This window comes from Protopterus annectens, chromosome 15.part0, assembly GCF_019279795.1.
Source record: "Protopterus annectens isolate FY-2018-M chromosome 15.part0, PAN1.0, whole genome shotgun sequence".
Taxonomy (NCBI): Eukaryota; Metazoa; Chordata; order Ceratodontiformes; family Protopteridae; genus Protopterus; species Protopterus annectens.
In genome coordinates, this window is record NC_056749.1 from 2337594 (window position 1) to 2362804 (window position 25211).

Below are 25211 nucleotides of genomic sequence, written 5' to 3' on the forward strand. Positions count from 1 at the left end.
CATCAGATGATTTCCTCACCACTGTAGATACGTGATGGTCAAAGGCTAGATTACTATCTATGTGTGTCCCGAAGTCCCTGACTACTGGATCAACTCTAAGGGGTGTGTTGTCAATGTGATAGTTACCAGGGATGGATGCCTTCCCAAAGGATACTATTATGCATTTCTTGGCATTTAGGTTTAGTCTGTGGCTCTGCATCAATTGTTTGTCTGTGTCAGCCCCTCCTGTAGAACATTTGTGTCAGTGTGAGAGTCAATGACAGCTCCTAATTTGTAATCATCTGCAAATTTAGTCAGGCAGAGACCAGTGACATTGGTCTTGACTTCAGATAAGTAAATGCCAAAAAGGAGAGGGCCAAGGACTTGTGACTGGCCTCTTTGTAGAGGTGGACTCCCCAATTCTAACTTCCTGGGTCCTGTCTGTGAGCCGATTTACCTTTGAATGAGTGAATTGCATATATGCAAATGGTCATTTCTGCGAACTGTAATACCGAAATACGGAAAACATCAAAGGATCAAATGTCGAAAATGGTTTGCTGGAAAACCATTTCTGACATTTGATCCATGTGTTTGAATGGGAAAAAAGCATTCGCTTATTTGCCATTTAAACACATGGTGAATCGGCATTGTGTTTTTTTGCAGCCGTACTTACGACATTTTGCACGTCGCACATATGGCTTTCAGTGAAATAAAGGTAAACCCTGTGAGCCAATTGGCTAACCACTGGGTGACATATGGGTTTTTACTTAATCTCTTGAGTTTGTCAATAATGCCCGAGTGGCATATTGTGTCAAATGCTTTGGCCAGGTCATGGTAGGCAGTGTGAATGATTTTTGCCCTCATCCATGGCTTTAGTGACCTTCTCAAAGTCCACCAGGTTGACTAGGCATGATCTGCCCTTGATGAAAACAAACTGGGCTGGGTCCAGTGTCTGGAGGTTTACTATATCTCTCTTGATCAACTCCATGGTAATTGTTTCTATGGCTTTACATATAACACTAGTGAGACTTATGGGTCTGTAATTTCCAGGGTCTGTAGATGGCCCACCTTTGTGCAGAGGAATGACTGTTGCCTTTCTCCATTCATGAGGCACAAAATCTGTTTGGAGGCTACAGTTAAAGAGTAATTCCAGAGGCCCTGATAGGTCGTGTTTAATGCTATTTAGAAAGCATCCTGGGATATTGTCTGGGCCCACTGATGCAGTGTTCTTGGTCTTAGAGAGTGTATTAAGGATCTGTTTCCTAGTGATTGTAGGGGGAGTTATATTTGATGATATTTCCTGAGCTAAGGTTGAGTGGGAGAGAGGAGTAATGTTGGAGCTGAATTTATCAGCCAGGAGGTTTGCTATATCTTCTGGCTCAGTATAGGTGGCTTCATTTACAATCTGCTCTGCACACAATTGTGTATTGCCTTTGAGGTTGTGGATATAGCTAAAGAATACTTTGTTGTTGTCCTTGGCCTGGGGAGGCCAAACTTACCTCAAATTTGGCTTTGGTAGACTTTATGTGTCCCCTGAGTTGTTTGTTTAGTTTGGTGAGAGTGCTTTTATCCTGATAGGTGCTGCACCTCCTAATTTTTGCCATGATTTTCCTCCTCCTGTTATACAGCCTATTGATTTTGTGATTCCACCAGGGGGGCTTGTTTTTTCAGTTAGTTCTGTACTTCTTCCTGGTGGGTACAGCTGCCTCTATGCAGCTATTAACATGCTTGTACTGGGTTTCTGTGAACAGTTCTGCATAGGCAGCAGTGTTCTCAGGGTTTATGGGGGCCTGGAATTTTGTTAGGTTCTCACTTAATAGCAAGAAGCCTTAGTATAATAGTTCCTCAATATTCCAAGTTTAGCTGGGTTCCAGGTTTTAATTTACTTCAAAGGAGACCATTTTGTGGTCTGACCTTGCCAGGGAAGGCATTACAGAAGGTTGTGTGCAGCAGTGTCCCATATTAGTGAGAATCAGATCCAGTATGGTTGCACCCCTGGTTGGTGTATTGAGTATCTGATCCAGGGAGTTTGTGTTTACAAAATCCAGGAATCTCTGTGCATGTAGATTTGGTGTCGTACAGGATTCCCAGTTAATAGTGGGGTAATTAAGTCACCCATGAATATGTATTGGGTTGGATGGTTAGGGTTTATAATAAGTTTAACTACATGGTATGGGTTTCCTGGGTCACAGAGGGGCGACCTATACTTTGCAAGGAAGTGGTACTGGATTTTACCTATGGTGATTTGAACATGGAGCAGCTCAAATGCATTGTCCTGTTTGACCAGCCTTGAGGTATATTTATTTTTCATGTAAATAGAGACACCTCCACCTTTAGTCCCTGATTCTGAAGTAGCTGCCCTAAATGCGTGGAAGGCGTTATAACCTTGCACTGTTGATGTGCTCTCCACAGCTCTAAACCATGTCTCAGTGACCACAAAGTCATCTATATTTTCCAGGGTAAGGAGAGTTTCTAGGGAGTGGAGTTTTTTGTTTAAACTCCTAGCATTGAGCAGTAATACCTTTAGATTTTCTTGGCTTTGATTTGCTGTGTCGAAAGTACTTTCAGTTTGGCATAGCCTAAAAAAGGCACTATGCGGGAAGACAATGTTTTATCTAATATTTGAAAGCCTAGAGGGGAGAGGTATATATCATCCCTAGCAAAGCAGCGTAGTCTGTTGACCATCTCATTCCATGCTGACAAATATTGTACCACCTTAGCATGACACCAGAAACTAAGCCAATTATTAAAGTCAATCATCTTTTGTTCGTATTGCGGCATCGTCCTTGGAGAAGTTAAAATGCTGCTCAATGCTAGGCTCATACCAGCCTGACACACATATTCTGAGAGCTCTATGATGTCTATCTTCATATAGTCTAGGGAGGTATGTCTCAGGTCATTTACTCCCACACGGACTATGACTGAGTCATATTAGTAATTGTGGTCCAATGACCTGAGTCCATGCATAATGCGGCGGATCCTAGCCCCTGATAGGCAACTGACCATAACTTTCTCTTTACTCAGCCTGGTGAGAGGAACATTAGTGTGCCTCACAATGGTGTCTGCAATGACTAGAATGTTGAATTGTGTGGTGACTTGCCTTATGGACTTAGAGGTAGAGGCTCTGTGAGATGTAGTTCTATGTGTGGATGTGGGTGTTGTTTTGAAAGAGTGCTTTTGGGGCTGCTGAGGGTATTTCTTATGTGTACTTTGTCTAGGAGGTCTTTGTGGTTACATGTAAGTGCTTTAGTATATGTGGGTCTATATGCCTGCTTTGAACTGTGCGCGATTGGTGCAGCATGTGTTCTACTGACAACCTTATTGACATTAGGAGTACTTTTATGTGAGAGCTTTGCCTCCAGTGACATTGTGTAAATATATCTCTCACATACCATATCAGTTTGTTTGAGAATTAACAGGTGATTTATCAAAAGGAGGTCTAAAGGTATTTTTCCTGCAATTTCCATTTTTCTATGTAATTTTCTCCTACCTTTTTTCTAAAGATCCCACTTCCAGTTCTTTTATCTATGTTCCAATATTCAATACTTCAGATACAGTTGGTTTAGACTTTGATTTCATTTTCTAGTAATTTCCTTTTTTGGCAATGCCAAAATTAAACTTAGCAAGGCCTTACCATTTCTATGCAATTCAGATCATGTAACTCAGCTCAAAAAATCATTTCCTTAGTTACACCCATTTGCTCACCCGATATTTCTGACAGGGTACTTTGTAGACAATTTTTGAGGTCTGCCAGCTAATTACATTCCCAAAACATATGTTCCCAATTGCCTTTTTCCCCATCATACCTCCTACATTTGAGGCTGCTTGGGGTATAAAACACTTCCAAGCAAAAATCCTAAATCTTGTAATCTTTATTGCATATTTGGGAGCCATACATATATCACCCATTGTTTCTTTGTGAATTACTTATCCAGTCTCTCTTCCCAATCCTTTCTAAACTCCTCTGATTGATTTGTATAGTTATCATGCAATATTTTATATGCTCTACTAATTATTCCTTTTTTAATGGCAGCTTCTGTTCTAGATTCTACTAAAAACTGTACTCTTGTGATTGTTGATGGAAAAATGTGTGTACATTGATACAACAGGAGAAAATATTGTAAATATCTAATCAGTTAATGCAAGTGTAGAGAGACAATAAAGCACTGAATGGCTGTCTACAGTCACTCATCAAAGGGGACATTAATAGGAAAAATAGGAGAGGATATACAGTGAGAAATACAGACTTGGGGTTCAGTGATTTATCAAAAAGAGGTCTGTAGGTACAAAAAAAGGTTGGGGTACAGTGATCCCTTAGGAGGGGTTACAGAAATGTAGAGCCAGTGAGTGTGCAGTGACCTACCAGAAAGGTTGAACACTGAGTAATTTACAGCTGAAGGGCTGTACAGTGACAGTGTAGGAGGAGGTTATACCGTGGGAAGGTGGGGATTATACTGAAGGAAAGTGGGGGGTTATACCATGGGAAGGTGGGGGTTATACTGTCAGACATGCAGAGATGTGGATGGAGCTATCGAGATGGATTAGGACGAGATGAACAGTGAAAATGCTGTGAGGTTGGTGAGGACTGCAGAAGTGGGATAAAAATGTAGTGACCACCTTTCTGGGGTTTATACCATAAGGACTGTAGACATGGGAGTTTTTTGTAGTAACTGATAAGTGTAGAGGTTATACAGAGAAGAGTACAGAGCGCAGTAGGTAGTAGCGGCCCTGATATAGCTAGTGAACCCTCCTTATGTGGATTGTACAATGAATACTGCGTTAACCCCTCATTAAGGTACATACAGTGAAGACCAAAGCACTGGGATATATTTCATAGGTTCATAGGTAGGTACTAAGCTATCAGCCCTAGGGCCTATGCAAGCCTAGCAATAATGATTCCCTGGCTATTGCTTCCTACAAATATTGACCTTCCTGGACCCCTGTCTAGCAGTGCAACTGATGTGATCCCCGGGGTGAATTTCCTATCTCCCATCCAATCATCAAGTTTCCTTTTGAAGAGGGCCATTGAGGCGCTCTGTCTGACATGTATGGGTAGCCTCTTCCAGAGTATGGGGAGTCTCTGGGACAGGAATCTATCCCTCCAGCATGTTCTATTCATCGTGATGACAAGGTTAAGATCCCTGGAGCGTGTGGCTTGGAGGGATTGGGATTTCTTTAAGTGTAGTATGTCAATAACTCTGGGTTTGACATGGTCTTGTATGTTAGGCAGAGATCACCTCTGAGTAGGAGATAAGCGACAGAGTATAGCTGGAGCTTTTTAGACAGTCAGCATAAGGCATCTGCTTTAGGCCTGTGATTCTTTTTGTGAGGTAGTTCTGCGGCCTTTCTAGTTGTTGCAGATGCCTTGTGAGGTACATACCAAACGGGGCATTGTATTCTATAATGGGTCTAATGAGGGATGAGTACAGAGGTCACAATGACCTCCTTTTTTCTGGATGAAAAGCCCTTAGTAATGAGGTGTGCCACATAGAAGGATTTTCTAACTGTTGTGGCTATGTAGTTATCAAAGGTGAGATCACTATCCACCTGTGTCCCTAGGTCTCTTATCATACTTACGGTGTTTAGTGTACTGCCACCTATGTGGTAGTTCACAGGTACATGGCCCATCGTAATGAGGGTTATGTAATGAAGACTTAAGATTTCAGATTTTGGGTGTATTAGTGACCCTTTAGGATAAAGTATACACAGGCAGGGGATCAGCAATGAGTCATCAGGGGGGGGGGGTTGTGTGATGGGGCCAAGTCATGTAAGTGCATTGACATACCAGTACCAGGTTGTACTGTGGGAAGTACTGTGCTCAGTCTGTTTAGTAACCCATGGCTGGAAGTCTAAACGGTGAGCTGCGCAGAGTCGAGGCTGTGAAGTAATGTGTCAAGACACAGATTTGGACTCAGAAGTACTGTGCTTGGTGAGTAGGCCGACCCACCAATACGAGTGGAGTGTAGAGTTGGGTGCTGCAGTGACATACTAATACAGGGTTATACCGTTAAAAGTATAATATCTGTCATATGTGGAGTGAGAGGACTGCAGATTGCAGAATCTGGTCAGTGCTGAGGCTCATACATACAGTCACTAGGGCAGTGGTAAGGGATCTATCCAGTACCCCTGCAGCACTGGATTGTCCAGTAAAGAGTGCAGACTTTGGCTGGGAGATAAAGTAACTATCAGCATGCTTTTGTGTGTGTGTTGTGTGTCCGTGGGGGGTGCATCTGTGTGTGTGTGTGTGTGTGTGTGTGTGTGTGTGTGTGTGTGTGTGTGTGTGTGTGTGTGTGTGTGTGTGTATATACATCCATGTGTATGTTTAGTGCACATCATAGATATATATATATATATATATATATATATATATATATATATATATATATATATTTATTTGCCCAACAGTACTTACATTCAATGAAGTGTGATTCAGTGAAGTGAGTTTTCTCAGATTTGAGCTTTCAGCGATTTGGTGTGAGTGGTTTAAAATTCAGTGAAATGAGTTTTCAGTGAATAAAAGTAGACCCATATATATATATATATATATGGGTCTATCTTAGTACATCGACATTTCACAATAGACACCATAATATCGAAGTCACGTAGTTACCGGAAGATCGACAAGGACAAGGCAGAAGACCAGGAGAGACGGACACCGACGCGAGAGTCGGTTAAATGACTTCCGATGTTTTGGTGTGGTATTGTGAAATGTCGATGTACTAAGATAGATCCATATATATATATATATATATATATATATATATATATATATATATATATATATATATTCACACACACACACACACACACACACACACACACACACACACACACACATACATATTAGCCGTCACTTGATTTTTTTTTTTTATTTTAGACATCTGAACACTATTTGGTTAAGTGACTTGTTTAGACACAGCAAATGGAGGTGGGAGGAATCATACATTTCACCCTTTGGTAACATGAATGAGCTCATAACAGTTAGGAGCCATAATCATCTGTGCTATCGACTAGACACTCCAGTGAGCTGTCAGTACAAAGGTTAGACAGTGATGAGTGCAGAGTCACCAGTACTAGACACTCCAGTGAGCTGTCAGTACAAAGGTTAGACAGTGATGAGTGCAGAGTCGACACTATTAGACACCCCAGTGAGCTGTCAGTACAAAGGTTAGACAGTCATGAGTGCAGAGTCAGCACTACTAGACACTCCAGTGAACAGTCAGTACAAAGGTTATAAAGTGATGAGTGCAGAGTCACCAGTACTAGACACTCCAGTGAGCAGTCAATACAAAGGTAATACAGTGATGACTGCAGAGTCGACACTATTAGACACCCCAGTGAGCTGTCAGTACAAAGGTTATAAAGTGATGAGTGCAGAGTCACCAGTACTAGACACTCCAGTGAGCAGTCAATACAAAGGTAATACAGTGATGACTGCAGAGTCGCCAGTACTAGACACTCCAGTGAGCAGTCAGTACAAAGGTTATACAGTGATGAGTGCAGAGTTGGCACTAGTAGACACTCCAGTGAGCTGTCAGTACAAAGATTGTACAGCGATGACTCCAGAGTCAGCAGTATCTGTAGAACCCAGTTACCTGTGGGTTATGAAACAGGTAGCAAACAAACAGGGGTGTGCATGGTGACCTTGATCAGTTTGGGGTTATACAGTGACACATCAGTGTGGGACTGTACATTGAGAATAGTAGTGTAGCTAGGATGGGGTGAGACGGACCACTGCCATGGGTGCAAAATGTTGGGGAAGGTATAGTCAGCCAATCCTGATATCAAATACAAAACCATATTTTAAATGCTGGTATTGCATTTACGGTCAAACCTGAGTGTTGCAACACTCTATGTGCAGTCTAAACTGTAGTAACTGCTTGCTATATTGTAGCAAATAATTTGCTAGAGTTTAAAGGTTAGAAAAAAAATTAACTAAAATCTGAGTGCTGTAGCACTCAGTGCAGGCAAGGTATAAACTTTCGAAACTGTTTGCTACATTTATAGCAAGCAGTTTGCTACAGTTTATAAGAAAAAAATGTTATTTTTATTTATTTTAATAAAAGAGAAGAGAGGCAGGGGCAGGGCACAGAAATGAGACCTGAGTGGATGGGCAGGAGGGATGGGGAAGTGTTGTGCATCTGGTCACCTAGTTTGTGTGGCAGTAGAAGAAATGTCCATTTTTTGCTCTGAGGTGGTGGGGCACTGGTTGATGGTACCAGCACAGGGCACTACATGAGCCAGCTACACTTCTGACTGGGAAGCACAGAGCTAGGTGCTTGGCATGACACCTTAGTATGAGGTTGTGCTGGGAGAGGCATAGAGGCAGGAGTGTACAGAGTGACAAGTGCATGATGTTGCTTTTTAGCTGCAGGTTCTTTAAAGAGGAGCAGACAGGCAGAGTCCAGGAGGTGACCAACCTGGATGGGTCAGTACAGTGAGGAGTGCAGAGGTCTGTGTCTGCCATGACCCATCACCGGATGGTGCACAGTAACAGGTACAGAGTTAGTTACATACTGAGTGAAGAGGTGCATGATGAAACCTATCTGTTTGCGACCCCACAAAGAACAGCAGAAATGCAGAGGTGTGAGCTGACCTGCCAGTGTGGCACTATAAGGTAAGGAGTCCAGAGCAAAGACTGCATTTGATGTTACATTATTATGTGGTTACGCAGTCATCAATCTGTGCAAGAATGGAAAGTGTGCAGGTACCATGTCAACATCTTCTGCACTGTGCAGTCACTATGGCATTATATAGGGTTGGTAGTAGTTTGGACCATCTGCAATAAGCCATCATCGGGCAGTATACAGGGATGTGTGCAGAGCTGGACATTAATTTTCCCGTCAATGGGCAGTATACACTGATAAGTGCAGAGCTGGACATTCAGTTACCCATCAATGGGCAGTATACAGTGATATTTGTAGAGCTGGACATTCAGTCACCCATCAATGGGCAGTATACAGTGATATTTGCAGAGCTGGACAATCAGTTACCCATAAATGGGCTGTATACACTGATAGGTGCAGAGCTGGATATTTAGTTACCCATCAATGGGCAGTATGCAGTGATATCAGTAGAGCTGGACATTTAGTTACCCATCAATGGGCAGTATACAGTAATATGTGCCGAGCTGCACATTCAGTTACCCATAAATGGGCAGGTTACAGTGACTTGTGTAGAGATGGACATCACCCATCAATGGGTAGTATACAATGATATACACAGAGCTGGACATTCAGTTACCCATAAATTCCCGGTATGCAGTGATATGTGCACAACTGGACATTCAGTTACCCATTAATGGGCAGTATACAGTGATATGAGCAGAGCTGGACATTCAGTTACCGATCAAAGGGCAGTATACAGTGATATGAGCAGAGCTGGACAATCAGTTACCCATAAATGGGCAGCTTACAGTGACATGTGCAGACATGGACATTCAGTTACCCATCAATGGGTAGTACACAGTGATATACACAGGAATGGACATTCATTTAACCATCAATGGGTAGTATACAGTGATATGTGCAGAACTGGACATTCAGTTACCCATCAATGGGCAGGTTACAGTGACGTGCACAGATGAACCTTCACTTACCCATCAGTGGTCAGTATACAGTGATATACACAGGGCTGGACATTCATATAATAATTTTGAGGCAATGTTACAACTGTCTCATGTACACGGACAACCCTCTCCTCCTCCAAACAGGTTCAAATATATGTGAGAGATGCAACTATTTAGCCAAACTGGAGGCTGAGCTCTCTCATCTCAAAACTGGTGTAACCAGTCAGGAGGAGAAGGTAACCTCACACAACACAATTCCAGTATCACATAGTCCCACCACATCAGCAAACCAAACACATAAATACACAAAAACATACTCGGAGGCTCTAAATAAAAATCTACCTAAGCAACAGAGACCTCCAAAGCAGACATCCAAGCAAACACTACCTCAAAACAAAACACGCACAACACATAGCCCACTAAGTCAGTGTGTCAAGCAGCCACAGCCCTTAAGGCTGAATAACACACCTGATACTCTTGTAATAGGTGACTCTATTGTCAGACACACTGACGTCCTGCTCACCAGGCTGAATAAAGAGAAGGTCACGGTGAGATGCCTGTCGGGTGCTAGGATCCGCCACATAATGCAAGCACTCAGGTTACTCCAAAGCAAATACAAATATGACTCAGTCATTGTACATGCTGGTGTGAATGACCTGAGACGTACTTCCCTGGACTACATGAAAAGAGACATAGAGGAGCTCTCTGATCATGTAGCCCTGGCTGGTATGACCCTGACCTTGAGCAGCATCTTACCCTCACCTAGAATGATGCCACAGTACAAAGACAAAATGATCGATTTTAACAATTGGCTAAAATTTTGGTGTCATTCAAAGGGGATCCAGTGTCTGTCAGCCTGGGATGACATGCTCGACAAGCCACGTTGCTTCGCTAGGGATGGCTTGCACCTGTCACCACTGGGCTTTCGGATATTGGCAAAGGCTCTTGCCACCCCCATAGTGCCTTTTTAGGCAAGGCTCAAAAGTCAAACCCACCCCCATAGACAGCACAAGGAACAAGAAACTAAGGGTAATGCTGCTTAATGCCAGAAGTCTTAACCTCAAGATGCGCGCACTCAAAGCTTTCCTCAGTATGGAGAACATCGATATCTGTGCAGTGACAGAAACCTGGTTCAAGGCTCCAGAGAGCACCCCAGCACTACCAGGCTATACCTCATATCATGCTTTTCGGCACCAAAACCCGGACCGAACCACACAAGGAGGGGGAGTTTCCATATTTATCAAGGATATCCACACCTCCAGGTTAGTGGCATTGCACAAAGTATCGGAGACCATCCATGCGCAACTAACAGTGGGCAAGACTGCTTTTCAGTTTATAGCATTCTACAGACCACTGTCTCAAAGTCAGGAATCCCACTCGGCTTTCCTGAAAACATTGGAGAACATGAAGATCTCTCCGAACACCATTATATTGGGTGACTTCAACTAACCAAACATTGACTGGGAGCACTACTCAAGCCCCAGCACCTTAGCCCAAAGGTTCCTGGAAATTATAAACTCAAATGCTATGGAACAACTAGTCACCACTCCCACAAGAGGGGACAACATACTAGACCTGATCATTACCAACATGGGGACTCTATGCTCCACACCAGAAGTATATCCCTCATTGGTAAGATCAGACCATACATTAATTTCACTGGATGTCCACATCCCGACCCCACCCCCAGCGCAGAAAACCACCGTGAAAAACTTCTCAAAAGCGAACTTCTCACTTCTCAAAAATTTCACTGGATGTCCACATCCCGACCCCACCCCCAGCGCAGAAAACCACAGTGAAAAACTTCTCAAAAGCGAACTTCTCACTTCTCAAAACCGAAGTGGAATCCTTCAAGGCCCCAGGGCCAGTGGAAACTACGGCCCAAACTGCAGAATCCTATATAAACGCACTCTACAGACATCTCCAGGAATGCATGGATCATGCTATCCCAAACAAAACCAAGACCCATCATCCAAAGGCAGGCGTCCAGTCTGGTGGACCCCTGCCATAAATAAACTGTACAACAGAAGGAGGAAGCTACTACATGATAGAGCAAAATCCCTAATAGGGAAGGCATCTCTGATCAGTACTAGCAAAAAATTACGATCCCTCATAAAATCCTCCAAGGCCAGCTTCGAGAGAAAAATTGCACTGGACACCAAAGACAATCATAAGGCTTTTTTCAGTTATGTTAGGAACCTGGGATGCAACTCCCAGACTTGTTCTGAGTTGATTCTAAACGACAAAAAATACACTGAACCCACATACATCGCCAATATCCTGGCAGACAGGTTCAGTGGAAACCCCCCCCCCCCCAAAAGAGCAAGTATCTATCCCGGCAGAGGGCTGCCTCCCAAACATCTCTGATGCTCAGGTGAAGGCTGCCCTCTCCAAAGCAAAAACACTGCTTCCATGGGACCAGATGGTGTCCCAGGTTGCGTCCTACATGAACTCCAAGAGGAACTAATCCCTCAAATAAAACAGCTATACAATCTCAGCCTCACTACAGGATATGTGCCCACAGAATGGCGTACAGCAACAGTGGTCCCACTCCACAAAGGTGGAGCCTCTACGGACCCTGGAAACTATCGCCCCATAAGCCTGACTAGCTTAGTCTGCAAGGCTATGGAGAGGATCATCATGGAGCTCATAAACAAAGACATTGGGGACCTACAGACACTAGATCCTACCCAGTTTGGCTTTGTCAAGGGCAGATCCTGCCTTTTGAACCTGGTTGACTTCTTCAAAACAGTCACCAAAGCCATAGATGATGGGAAGGTAGTCCACACAGCCTATCTGGACCTTGCAAAGGCATTTGACACAATACCCCACTCAGGCATCATAGATAAGCTATCCAGCTTAAATATAAACCCCTATGTCACAAGATGGGTTGCAAACTGGCTCAAAGACAGAACCCACAGAGTGAGAGTTGCTGGAGCCATGTCAGACTCGAAACCGGTCACAAGTGGCATCCCACAGGGTTCTGTCCTGGGACCACTCTTGTTCGGTATATACTTTTCCAAGGTACAGGCAAATGTGGGAGGACTATGGCTCACCAAGTTCGCAGACGACTGCAAACTGGGCGCCATAATCAACTCTCCAGCTGACACAAACATCCTTCAAAAAGGTCTCACAAAGACAGATAACTGGTGCCCACAAATTACCACATAGGTGGAAACCCATTAAGTACAGAGAACGTTATTAGGGACCTGGGGATCCAAGTTGATAGCAATCTCTCCTTTGAAAACCACATTGCCAAAGTGGTTAGAAAGACCTTCTACATAGCCCACCTCATCACGAAGGGTTTCACATCTAGATCAAGAGAGGTAATCGTGCCCCTTTATTCATCCCTCATCAGGCCCATCATAAAATACAATGCCCCTTTTGGGATGTACCTTACCCGACACCTGCAGCAATTAGAAAGACCCCAAAAGTATCTCACCAAGAGGATCAAGGGTCTCAAACAGATGCCATATGCTGATTGGTTAAAAAAACTCCAGCTCTACTCAGTTGCATACCGCCTACTTCGAGGCGATCTATGCCTGACATACAAAGCTATGTCAAATCCAGAATTAATGGACATGCTCCACCTCAGTAAATCTAAATCCCTTAGAGCCACATGCTCGAGGGACTTGAACCTCAGCACAGAAATAAATAGAACTTGCTGGAGGGACAGGTTCATAACCCAGAGGCTCCCTTCACTCTGGAATAGAATTCCAGTTCATGTGAGGCAGAGCACCTCACTGAATCTCTTCAAGAAGAATCTCGATAGGTGGATGGGGGATCGTAGGTTTGTCCCAGGGATTACTCCCGTGTCACTATTAGACAGAGGCACAGTAAACTAAACCTTAAAAAGGGCACAGTATACTCAAATCAAGGGGTGGCGTAAGCCATACAGAATCGGGCTAGGCTTATAATTGCCCCAGGGCAGATAGCCTAGTATGAACCTATGAACCTATGAACCTATGAACTATCAATGGGCAGTATACAGTGATATCTATGGAGCTGGACATTCAGTTACTCATCAATGGGCAGTATACAGTGATATGAGCAGAGCTGGACATTCAGTTACCCATCAATGGGCAGCATACAGTAATATGAGCAGAGCTGAACATTCAGTTACCCATCAATGGGCAGGTTACAGTGACATGTGCAGAGATGGACATTCAGTTACCCATCAATGGGCAGGTTACAGTGATATGTGCAGAGCTGGACATTCAATTGTCCATCAATGGGCAGTACACAATGATATACACAGAGCTTTACATTCATTTAACCATCAATGGGCGGTATACAGTGATATGTGCAGAGCTGGACATTCAGTTGCCCATCAGTGGGCAGTACACAGTGATATCTGTGGAGCTGGACAATCAGTTACACATTAGTGGGCAGTATACAGTGATATGTGCAGAGCTGAACATTCAATGGGCAATATAGAGTGATATACACAGAGCTGGACATTCAGTTACCAGTCACCAGGCAGTATACAGTAATATGTGCAGAGCTGGACATTGAGTTCCCATCGATGGGCAGTGTACAGTGATATATGCAGAGCTAGACATTTATTTACCCATCAATGGGCAGTATATAGTGATATCTGCAGAGCTGGACATTCAATTACCCATCAATGGGCAGTGTACAGTGATACCTGCAGAGCTGGACATTCAGTTATCCAAAATTGAACAGTATGCAATGATATGCACAAAGATGGACATTCAGTTACCCATCAATGGGCAGTATGCAGTGATATCTGTAGAGTTGGACAATCAGTTACCCATCAGTGGGTAGTATACAGTGATATCTGTAAAGCTGGACATTCAGTTACCTATTAATGACCAGTATACAGTGATATATGCAGAGCTGGACATTCAGTTTCCCACAAAGGCACTACACAATGATTTGTGCAGAGCTGGACATTCAGTAACCCATCAGTGGCCAGTATACAGTCATATATGCATAACTGGAAATCCAGTTACCCATGAATGGGCAGCATACAGTGATATACACAAAGATGGGCATTCATTTACCCATCAGTGGGCAGTATATAGTCATATACAGAGAGCTGGACATTCAGTCAGCCATCAGTGGGCAGTATACAGTGATATCTGTGGAGCTGGACAATCAGTTACCCATCATTGGACAGTATACAGTGATATGAGCAGAGCGGGACATTCAGTTACCCATCAAAGGGCAGTATGCAGTGATATGTGCAGAGCTGGACATTCAGTTACCCATCAATGAACAGTATACAATGATATACACAGAGCTGGACATTCAGTTACCCATCAATTGTCAGTATGCAGTGATATGTGCACAACTGAACATTCAGTTACCCATCAATGGGCAGTATACAGTGATATGTGCAGAGCTGGACATTCAGTCACCCATCAATGAACAGTATACAATGATATACACAGAGCGGGACATTCAGTTACCCATCAATGGGCAGTATACAGTGATATGTGCAGAGCTGGACATTCAGTTACCCATCAATGAACAGTATACAATGATATACACAGAGCTGGACATTCAGTTACCCATCAATTGTCAGTATGCAGTGATATGTGCACAACTGAACATTCAGTTACCCATCAATGGGCAGTATGCAGTGATATGTGCAGAGCTGGACATTCAGTCACCCATCAATGAACAGTATACAATGATATACACAGAGCTGAACATTCAGTTACCCATCAATGGGCAGTATACAGTGATATGTGCAGAGCTGGACATTCAGTTACCCATCAATGAACAGTATACAATGATATACACAGAGCTGGACATTCAATTACCCATCAATGGGCAGTATACAGTGATATGTGCAGAGCTGGACATTTAGTTACACATCAATGGGCAGTATACAGTGATATGTGTGGAGCTGGACATTTAGTTACACATCAATGGGTAGTATACAGTGATATTTGCAGAGCTGGACAATCAGTTACTCATAAATGAGCAGGTTACAGTGACATGTGCACAACTGGACATTCTGTTACCCATCAATGGGCAGTATACAGTTATATGTGCACAACTGGACATTCAGTTACCCATCAATGGGCAGTATACAGTGATATGAGCAGAGCTGGCAATCAGTTACCCATAAGTGGGCAGGTTACAGTGACATGTGTAGAGATGGACATTCAGTTACCCTTCAATGGGTAGTACACAGCGATATAAACAGAGATGGACATTCATTTAACCATCAATGGGCAGTATACAGTGATATGTGCAGAGCTGGACATTCAGTTGCCCATCAATGAGCAGTATACAGTGATGTGTGCAGAGTTGGACATTCAGTTGTCCATCAATGAGCAGGTTACAGTGACATGTGCAGAGCTGGACATTCAGTTACCCATCAATGGGCAGTATACAATGATATGTGCAGAGCTGAACATTCAGTGGGCTATATAGAGTGATATACATAGAACTGGACATTCATTTACCCATCAGTGGGCAGTTTATAATGATATATGCAGAGCTGGACATGCAGTTACCCATCAAAGGGCAGTATACAGTAATATGTGCAGAGCTGGACATTGAGTTCCCCATCGATGGGCAGTATACAGTGATATATGCAGAGCTGGACATTTAGTTACCTATCAGTGGGCAGTATACAGTGATATCTGTAGAGCTATACATTCAATTCCCCATTAATGGGAAGTATACAGTGATGTGCACAAAAATTAACATTTAGTTACCCATCAATGGACAGTATACAGTGATATCTGCAGAGCTGGACATTCAGTTATCCATAAATGAACAGTATACAATGATATGCGCAAAGATGGACTTTCAGTTACCCATCAATGGGCAGTATGCAGTGATATCTGTAGAGCTGGACAATCAGTTACCCATCAGTGGGTAGTATACTGTGATATGAGCAGCACTGGACATTCAGTTGCCCGTCAATGGGCAGTATACAGTGATATGTGCAGAGCTGGAATTCAGTTACCCATTTTTGTGGCAGTATACAGTGAAGACAGAAGACGTTGACATTCAATTAACCATCGTGGTACAGTATTCTGTGAGGTGTGCATGGCTGGACATTTGGTTAACCATTAATGAGGAGTTTACAATGAAGACCACAGAGATGGGCATTCACTTACCCATCACCGCACACTATGCAGTGAAAGGCACAGAGCTAAAGATTCAGTTACCCATTATTGTGGCCATATAAATTAAGGACTGCAGAGGTGGATGCCTCTTCACCCACTAGTAAGAGAATGTGCAGTGAGGAATGCAGAGCTTGGAGTACAGTGACCCAACACTAAGGGAATGCATAGTGAGGCATACAGTGCTGGGTGTTTAGTAACCTGCTACCAAGGAAATGTACACTCAGGAGTGCAGAGATGAGTATTTATTGACCCATCTGTAAGGGAATATAGAGTGGAGAGAGTAAAACTGCATGGCCACTGACCCATTACTAAGGGAATATACAGTCAGGAGAGCAGACCTGGGCATTTAGTGACCCATCAGCAAAGGAATTCATGGTGGGGTGTACAGTGTTGAGTGTTTAGTAGCACACTACTAAGGGAATGTACAGTCAGGAGTTCACAGCTGGGTGTTTGGTGACCCATCAGTAATGGAATGCACAGTCAGGAGTTTATAGCTGGGTATTTAGTGACCAATCAGTAAGGAATGTACAGTGAGGAGTGCACAGCTGGGTATTTAGTAACCCATCAGTAAGGCAATGTACAGTCAGGAGTGTAGCGCTGGGTATTTAGTGACCCATCAGTAAGGGAATATACAGTCAGGACTCCAGAGCTGGACGTTTAGTGACCCATCAGTAAGGGAATGTACAGTGAGGAGTGCAGATGAGGGTATTTAGTGACACATCAGTAAGGGAATGCATAGTGAGGTGTACAGTTCCGGGTGTTTAAGTAATCCATTGCTAAGGGAATGCATAGTCAGGAGTACAGAACTGGGTGTTTAGTGACCCATCTGTAAGGGAATGTACAGTCAGGTTTGCAGACCTGGGTATTTAGTGACCCATCAGTAAGGGATTGTACCGTCAGGAGTGCAGACCTGGGTATTTAGTGACCCATCAGTAAGGGAATGTTTAGTAACCCATCAGCAAAGGAATGTACAGTGGGGAGAGTGAAGCTGTGTGGTCAGTGACCCATCACTAAGGCAATGGATACTATATGCATAAATAAATAAGACAATGCACACCAAAGATAATATCAACAGTGTCTCATCACTTCCCACTGATAAAATAAATTTTAACAATGGCTGTGAATTTGTTTTATTTTTCAGGTTTCTATCTAAAGTCCAACAGTACAATATTTAAGTAAGATTAATAAGAGCAAAATCACTGTTTCTAGTCTTCCTGGTTTAAGGCTATTTGACATTGTTATTATACATAGACTACTTCAAGTCAAATCAAAATACAGACAGCTGGTTATGTGCCCCCACAATCATATGAAAAACACAATATTACTTCTCACTGAAATAAGTGGATCTGCATCTTTGCCATTGATTCTTTGGTGAAATTATTCCTGATTATAGATGGAATGATTATTTATATACCAAAGCTCATATGTTCAACATCTGCCTAGGGGAACTCTGTCCTACATGCAGCATAAAGCTTGTAACATAACAGGGAAGAGTATTTGGGGTAACAAAATGTTTGCATCAGATAATCCTCATTTAAGTAAATCCAGGGCTATATTAACGAGTATATATATAGAGAGGATTATTTAAAAGTAAAAGATAAATGGGCTACCATACATCCATGAGAAGAGAACCTAATAGAGTTACAAGATGTTAACTTTGGAAAATACGATAGGCAATAAATATTGTGAACTGAGCAGTCTCATTGAATATAATGGTTATAAAATTATTGCTATTGTGGAAGTATGGAATTCACATAATACGTGTTTTCCTGGTTTTATGAACTATGAATTTCTAAGACATTAATCCAAGGTAGGAGGCATTTTATTACTGATTCTTGAAACAATGAAGTACACCTTAATCAAAACTGATGTCACTTTGGGAGTGTTGTGGTAGATATATACGATATCTCTTTGTGGAATTATCTAACGATAGTTATGTTATCGTAATCCAAATATTGATTCTGTGAAACATTGGAAGTATTTGACTAAACTTGATGACAATATGGAACAATGTAATAATTTATTAATGAGGAACTTAATTCAATAATCACTTTATCAATATTGATGCTAATGTTAATAGTGCAGACATTTTGGGTTGCAAATATAAAATTTCAGCAGAATTTTCTTGCCCGATTATGTTCACACAATCAGTCATGAGAGTTCAAAATAATTTCAAAAAAATTAAATCTACGGAACATAAAACATTCCAGATATGTTTTAGACAACATCAGATAGACTATTGGTGCACTACTTAAGCGGATTTGTATTAATTTTCTTCACACTAGTACTGTTCCTGGATCCTTGAAAATAACCAGAGTGTAACCTCTATTATTAAAAAGGGTGTCAGAGGTAAGCTCAAAACCTGTAGTTTGATACGCCTAACTTCTATTTTAGGCAAATGCTTCAAACAGTGCATGGCTGACGTCATGACTGAAAAAGGTATTTTTTTTTTATTTAAACATTCATCAACATGGATTTATAAAGGGAAAATCAACATTAAGTATTTTAGTTGAGTTTTATGAATACATTTCAATTGCCTTCAATCCATTTGGTTCATCAGATTTCATTTATATTGACCTGGCCAAAGCTTTTGACATCCTGGCACTCACTGTCATTCTTAAAGCTACGGGGAATGTTAATATTAATCCATTTATTAATAAATAATTTTGGTCATGGTTGACTGAAAGATCTCAGTGTGGTAATAAAAGGAACACCCTCCAGATTCTAACCAATTAAGTCAAATATCCCTCAGTGCTCCTATCCTATTTGTGTTTTTAACTCTCCAACATAATAAATCCTATTGGCTTGAAAAATATGCTGATTATAAAACAGGATTTTTAATTTCTAATGATAAGGACTTCTATAATGTTACTGATTATATAAAAAAATAGGAAAGTGGGCTGAACTGACGGGTCTCAGATTTAGTACTGACTAATGTGTTACGTATTTCTGAAAACCAAGAATTGTTTGCCCAACACCATCTCCAAGAAGACATTAAAGAAAGAGAAACATTATAAGGAGCAGGATAGAGCTACTGATGTTTCCTTAGGAAAACACATATCGATCTGACATCTTGTTGGGCCATGAAACCACTTGGGCTGATAATGAAAACCTTACCTTCCAAAGATACTGTGTGGCTGACAACTTTATATAAGGCTTACATCAAGCTTGTTCTAGAATATAATAATGGTTTCTACTCCTGTAACACAGGGCAACTTGATTTACTGGAATCCATTTAGAGAGTATTTACTAAGAAAAAACTGCATATCAGGGATGTGACCTATAAAGACTGATATAATGATTTACACACCTCAGAGTATTTCTATATAAATGGTGAGCTATTATAGGCAATAAACATCTTTAATGATGAAACTTCATAAGTTATATTTAATTTTGAAACATATCAAGTCCTGTTGTTCCCTTAGAATTAATCATTTGAAGCTGCATATGAAAAAATTTAGTACACGTTTAAGACAAAACTTTAAAGCTACAAGAAATGCCTGAAGTGTGGAATGGGATACCTGCTTGGATTAAGTTATCTGAAAATTTAGATACATTTAAGTATAATTTTGATTATTGGGAATGCATATTCAGGTTTTAACCTAAAATAAGAGAATTAGCGTTCTTTTACAGTCTCTCACCTAAAAAGTGTATTTTTACTTTTGACGTTATGAACTTAAAGGAATGCATAGTGCGGTATACACTGCTGGGTGTTTAGTAACTAACTACTAAAGAAATGCATAGTGAGGTATACACTGCTGGGTGTTTAGTAACCCACTACTAAAGGAATGCACAGTGAGGTACACACTGCTGGGTGTTTAGTAATCCACTACTAAAGGAATGCACAGTGAGGTATATACTGCTGGGTGTTTAGTAATCAACTACTAAAGGAATGCATAGTGAGGAATATAATGCAGGGTGTTTAGTAACCCACTACTAAAGGAATGCACAGTGAGATATACACTGCTGGGTGTTTAGTAACCACTAGTAAAGGAATGCATAGTGAGGTATACACTGCTGGGTGTTTAGTAACCCACTATTAAAGGAATGCACAGTGAGGTATACACTGCTGGGTGTTTAGTAACCCCTACTAAAGGAATGCACAGTGAGGCATACACTGCTGAGTGTTTAGTAACCCCCTACTAAAGGAATGCACAGTGAGGTATACACTGCTGGGTGTTTAGTAACCCACTACTAAAGAAATGCATAGTGAGGTATACACTGCTGGGTGTTTCGTAACCCACTACTAAAGGAATGCACAGTGAGGTACACACTGCTGGGTGTTTAGCAACCCACTACTAAAGGAATGCATAGTGAGGAATACAATGCCGGGTGTTTAGTAACCCACTACTAAAGGAATGCACAGTGAGGTATGCACTGCTGGGTGTTTAGTAACCCACTATTAAGGGAATGCACAGTGAGGTATACACTGCTGGGTGTTTAGTAACCCCCTATTAAAGGAATGCACAGAGAGGCATACACTGCTGGGTGTTTAGTAACCCCCTACTAAAGGAATGCACAGTGAGGTATACACTGCTGGGTGTTTAGTAACCCACTACTAAAGGAATGCGCAGTGAGCTATACACTGCTGGGTGTTTAGTAACCGACTACTAAAGGAATGCACAGTGAGGTATACACGGCTGGGTGTTTAGTAACCCACTACTAAAGGAATGCATAGTGAGGTACACACTGCTGGGTGATTAGCAACCAACTACTAAAGGAATGAACAGTGAGGTATACACTGCTGGGTGTTTAGTAACCCACTACTAAAGGAATGCATAGTGAGGAATACAATGCTGGGTGTTTAGTAACCCACTACTAAAGGAATGCACAGTGAGGTACACAATGCTGGGTGTTTAGTAATGCACTACTAAAGGAATGTGCAGTGTATACACTGCTGGGTGATTAGTAACCCACTACTAAAGGAATGCATAGTGAAGTATACACTGCCGGGTGTTTAGTAACCCACTACTAAAGGAATGCATAGTGAGGTATACACTGCTGGGTGCTCATTATCCCACTACTAAAGGAATGCACACTGAGGTACACACTGCTGGGTGTTTAGTAACCCACTAATAAAGGAATGCACAGTGAGGTATACACTGCTGGGTGTTTAGAAACCCACTACTAAAGGAATCCACAGTGAGGTATACACTGATGGGTGTTTAGTAACTCACTACTAAAGAAATGCATAGTGAGGTATACACTGCTGGTTGTGTAATAATCCACTACTAAAGGAATACACAGTGAGCTATACACTGCTGGATGTTTAGTAACCCACTACTAAAGGAATGCACAGTGAGGTATACATGGCTGGGTGTTTAGTAACCCACAACTGAAGGAATGCATAGTGAGGTATACACTGCTAGGTGTCTAGTAACCCATTACTAAAGGAATGCACAGTGAGATATACACTGCTGGGTGTTTAGTAACCCACTACTAAAGGAATGCACAGTGAGGTATATACTGCTGGGTTTTTAGTAACCCCCTACTAAAGGAATGCACAGTGAGGTATACACTCATGGGTGTTTAGTAACCCACTACTAAGGGAATGCACAGTGAGGTATACACTGCTAGGTGTTTAGTAACCCACTTCTAAAGGAATGCATAGTGAGGTATACACTGCTGGATGATTAGTAACCCACTACTAAAGGAATGCAGAGTGAGGTATACACTGCTGGGTGTTTAGTAACCCACTACTAAAGGAATGCACAGTGAGGTGTACACTGCTGGGTGTTTAGTAACCCACTACCAAAGGAATGCACAGTGAGGTATACACTGCTGGGTGTTTAATAACCCACTATTAAAGGAATGCACAGTGAGGTATACACGGCTGGGTGTTTAGTAACCCATTTCTAATGGAATGCATAGTAAAGTATACACTGCTGGGTGTTTAGTAACCCACTACTAAAAAAATGCACAGTGAGGTACACAATGCTGGGTGTTTAGTAACCCACTACTAGAGGAAGGCACAGTGAGGTATACACTTCTGGGTGTTTAGTAACCCACTGCTAAAGGAATGCATAGTGAGGTATAAACTGCTGGGTGTTTAGTAACCCACTACTAAAGGAATGCACAGTGAGGTACATACTGCTGGGTGTTTAGTAACCCACTACTAAAGGAATGCACAGTGAGGTATACACTGATGGGTGTTTAGTAACCCACTACTAAAGGAATGCACTGAGAGGTATAGACTGCTGGGTGTTTAATAACTCACTACTAAAGAAATGTATAGTGAGGTATATACTGCTGATTGTTTAGCAACCCACTACTAAAGAAATGCATAGTGAGCTATACACTGCTGTTTGTTTAGTAACCCACTACTAAAAGAATGGACAGTGAGCTATACACTGCTGGGTATTTAGTAACCCACTACTAAAGGAATGCATAGAGAGGTATACATGGCTGGGTATTTAGTAACCCACTACTAAAAAATGCACAGTAAGGTACAGACTGTTGGGTGTTTAGTAACCCACTACTAAAGAAATGCACAGTGAGGTACAGACTGCTGGGTGTTTAGTAAGCCACTACTAAAGGAATGCACAGTGAGGTATACACTGCTGAGTAATTAGTAACCCACTACTAAAGGAATGCATAGTGAGGTATACACTACTGGGTAATTACTAACCCACTACTAAAGGAATGCACAGTGAGGTATACACTGCTGGGTTTTTTGTAACCCCCTACTAAAGGAATGCACAGTGAGGTATACACTGCTGGGTGTTTAGTAACCCACTACTAAGGGAATGCACAGTGAGATATACACTTATGGGTGTTTATTAACCCACTGCTAAAGGAATGCATAGTGAGGTTAACACTGCCGGGTGATTAGTAACCCACTACTAAAGGAATGCACAGTGAGGTATACACTGCTGGGTGTTTAGTAACCCAATACTAAAGGAATAAACAGTGAGGTATACACTGCTGGATGTTTAGTAATCCACTACTAAAGGAATGCATAGTGAGGTATACACTGCTGGGTGTTTAGTAACCCACTACTACAGGAATGCACAATGAGATATACACTGCTGGGTGTTTAGTAACCCACAACTAAAGGAATGCACAGTGAGGTATACACTGCTGGGTGTTTAGTAACCCACTACTAAAGGAATGCGCAGTGAGGTATACACTGCTGGGTGTTTAGTAACCCACTACTAAAGAAATGCGCAGTGAGGTATACACTGCTGGGTGTTTAGTAACCCACTACTAAAGGAATGCACAGTGAGGTATACACTGCTGGGTGTTTAGTAACCCCCTACTAAAGGAATGTACAGTGAGGCATACACTGCTGGGTGATTAGTAACCCACTACTAAAGGAATGCACAGGGAGATATACACTGCTAGTTGTTTAGTAACCCACTACTAAAGGAATGCACAGTGAGGTATACACTGCTGGGTGTTTAATAACCCACTACTAAAGGAATGCACAGTGAGGTATACTCTGCTGGGTGTTTAGTAACCCCCTAATAAAAGAATGCACAGTGATGAATACACTACTGGGTGTTTAGTAACCCATTACTAAAGAAATGCATAGTGAGGTATACACTGCTGGGTGTTTAGTAACCCACTACTAAAGGAATGCACAGTGAGTTATGCACTGCTAGGTGTTTAATAACCCCCTACTAAAGAAATGTATAGTGAGGTATGCACTGCTGTGTGATTAGTAACCTACTACTAAAGAAATGCATAGTGAGGTATACACTGCTGGGTTTTTAGTAACCCCCTACTAAAGGAATGCACAGTGAGGTATACACTGCTGGGTGTTTACTAACCCCCTACTAAAGGAATGCACAGTGAGGCATACACTGCCTGGTGATTAGTAACTCACTACTAAAGGAATGCACAGTGAGGTACACACGGCTGGGTGTTTAGTAACCCACTACTAAATGAATGCATAGTGAGGTACACACTGCTGGGTGATTAGAAACCCACTACTAAAGGAATGCACAGTGAGATATACACTGCTGGGTGTTTAGTAACCCACTACTAAATTAATGCACAGTGAGGTATACACTGTTGGGTGTTTAGTAACCCACTACTAAAGGAATGCATAGTGAGGTATACACTGCTTGGTGTTTAGTAACTCCCTACTAAAGGAATGCACAGTGAGGTATACACTGCTGGGTGTTTAGTAACCCCCTACTAAAGGAATGCACAGTGAGGCATACACTGCTGGGTGTTTAGTAACCCACTACTAAAGGAATGCACAGTGAGGCATACTTTGCTGGGTGTTTAGTAACCCACTACTAAAGGAATGCACAGTGAGATATACACTGCTGGGTGTTTAGTAACCTACTACTAAAAAAATGCATTGTGAGGTATACACTGCTGGGTGATTAGTAATTCACTACTAAAGGAATGCACAGTGAGATACACACTGCTGGGTGTTTAGTAACCCACTACTAAAGGATGCACAGTGAGGTATGCACTGCTGGGTGTTTAGTAATCCACTTCTAAAGGAATACACAGTGAGGTATACACTGCTGGGTATTTAGTAACCCATTACTAAAGGAATGCACAGTGATGTATACACTGCTGTGTGTTTATTA

The 25211-nt window shown here is 42.0% G+C and overlaps 1 protein-coding gene across 4 annotated transcripts in view; it reads left to right on the forward strand.

Moving 5' to 3' along the window:
- The window catches only part of LOC122790092 (DENN domain-containing protein 1B-like), a 1285568-nt gene that overhangs the window by 1078180 nt on the left and 182177 nt on the right, over positions 1 to 25211 (forward strand). The gene's annotated exons all lie outside the window — the stretch shown is intronic.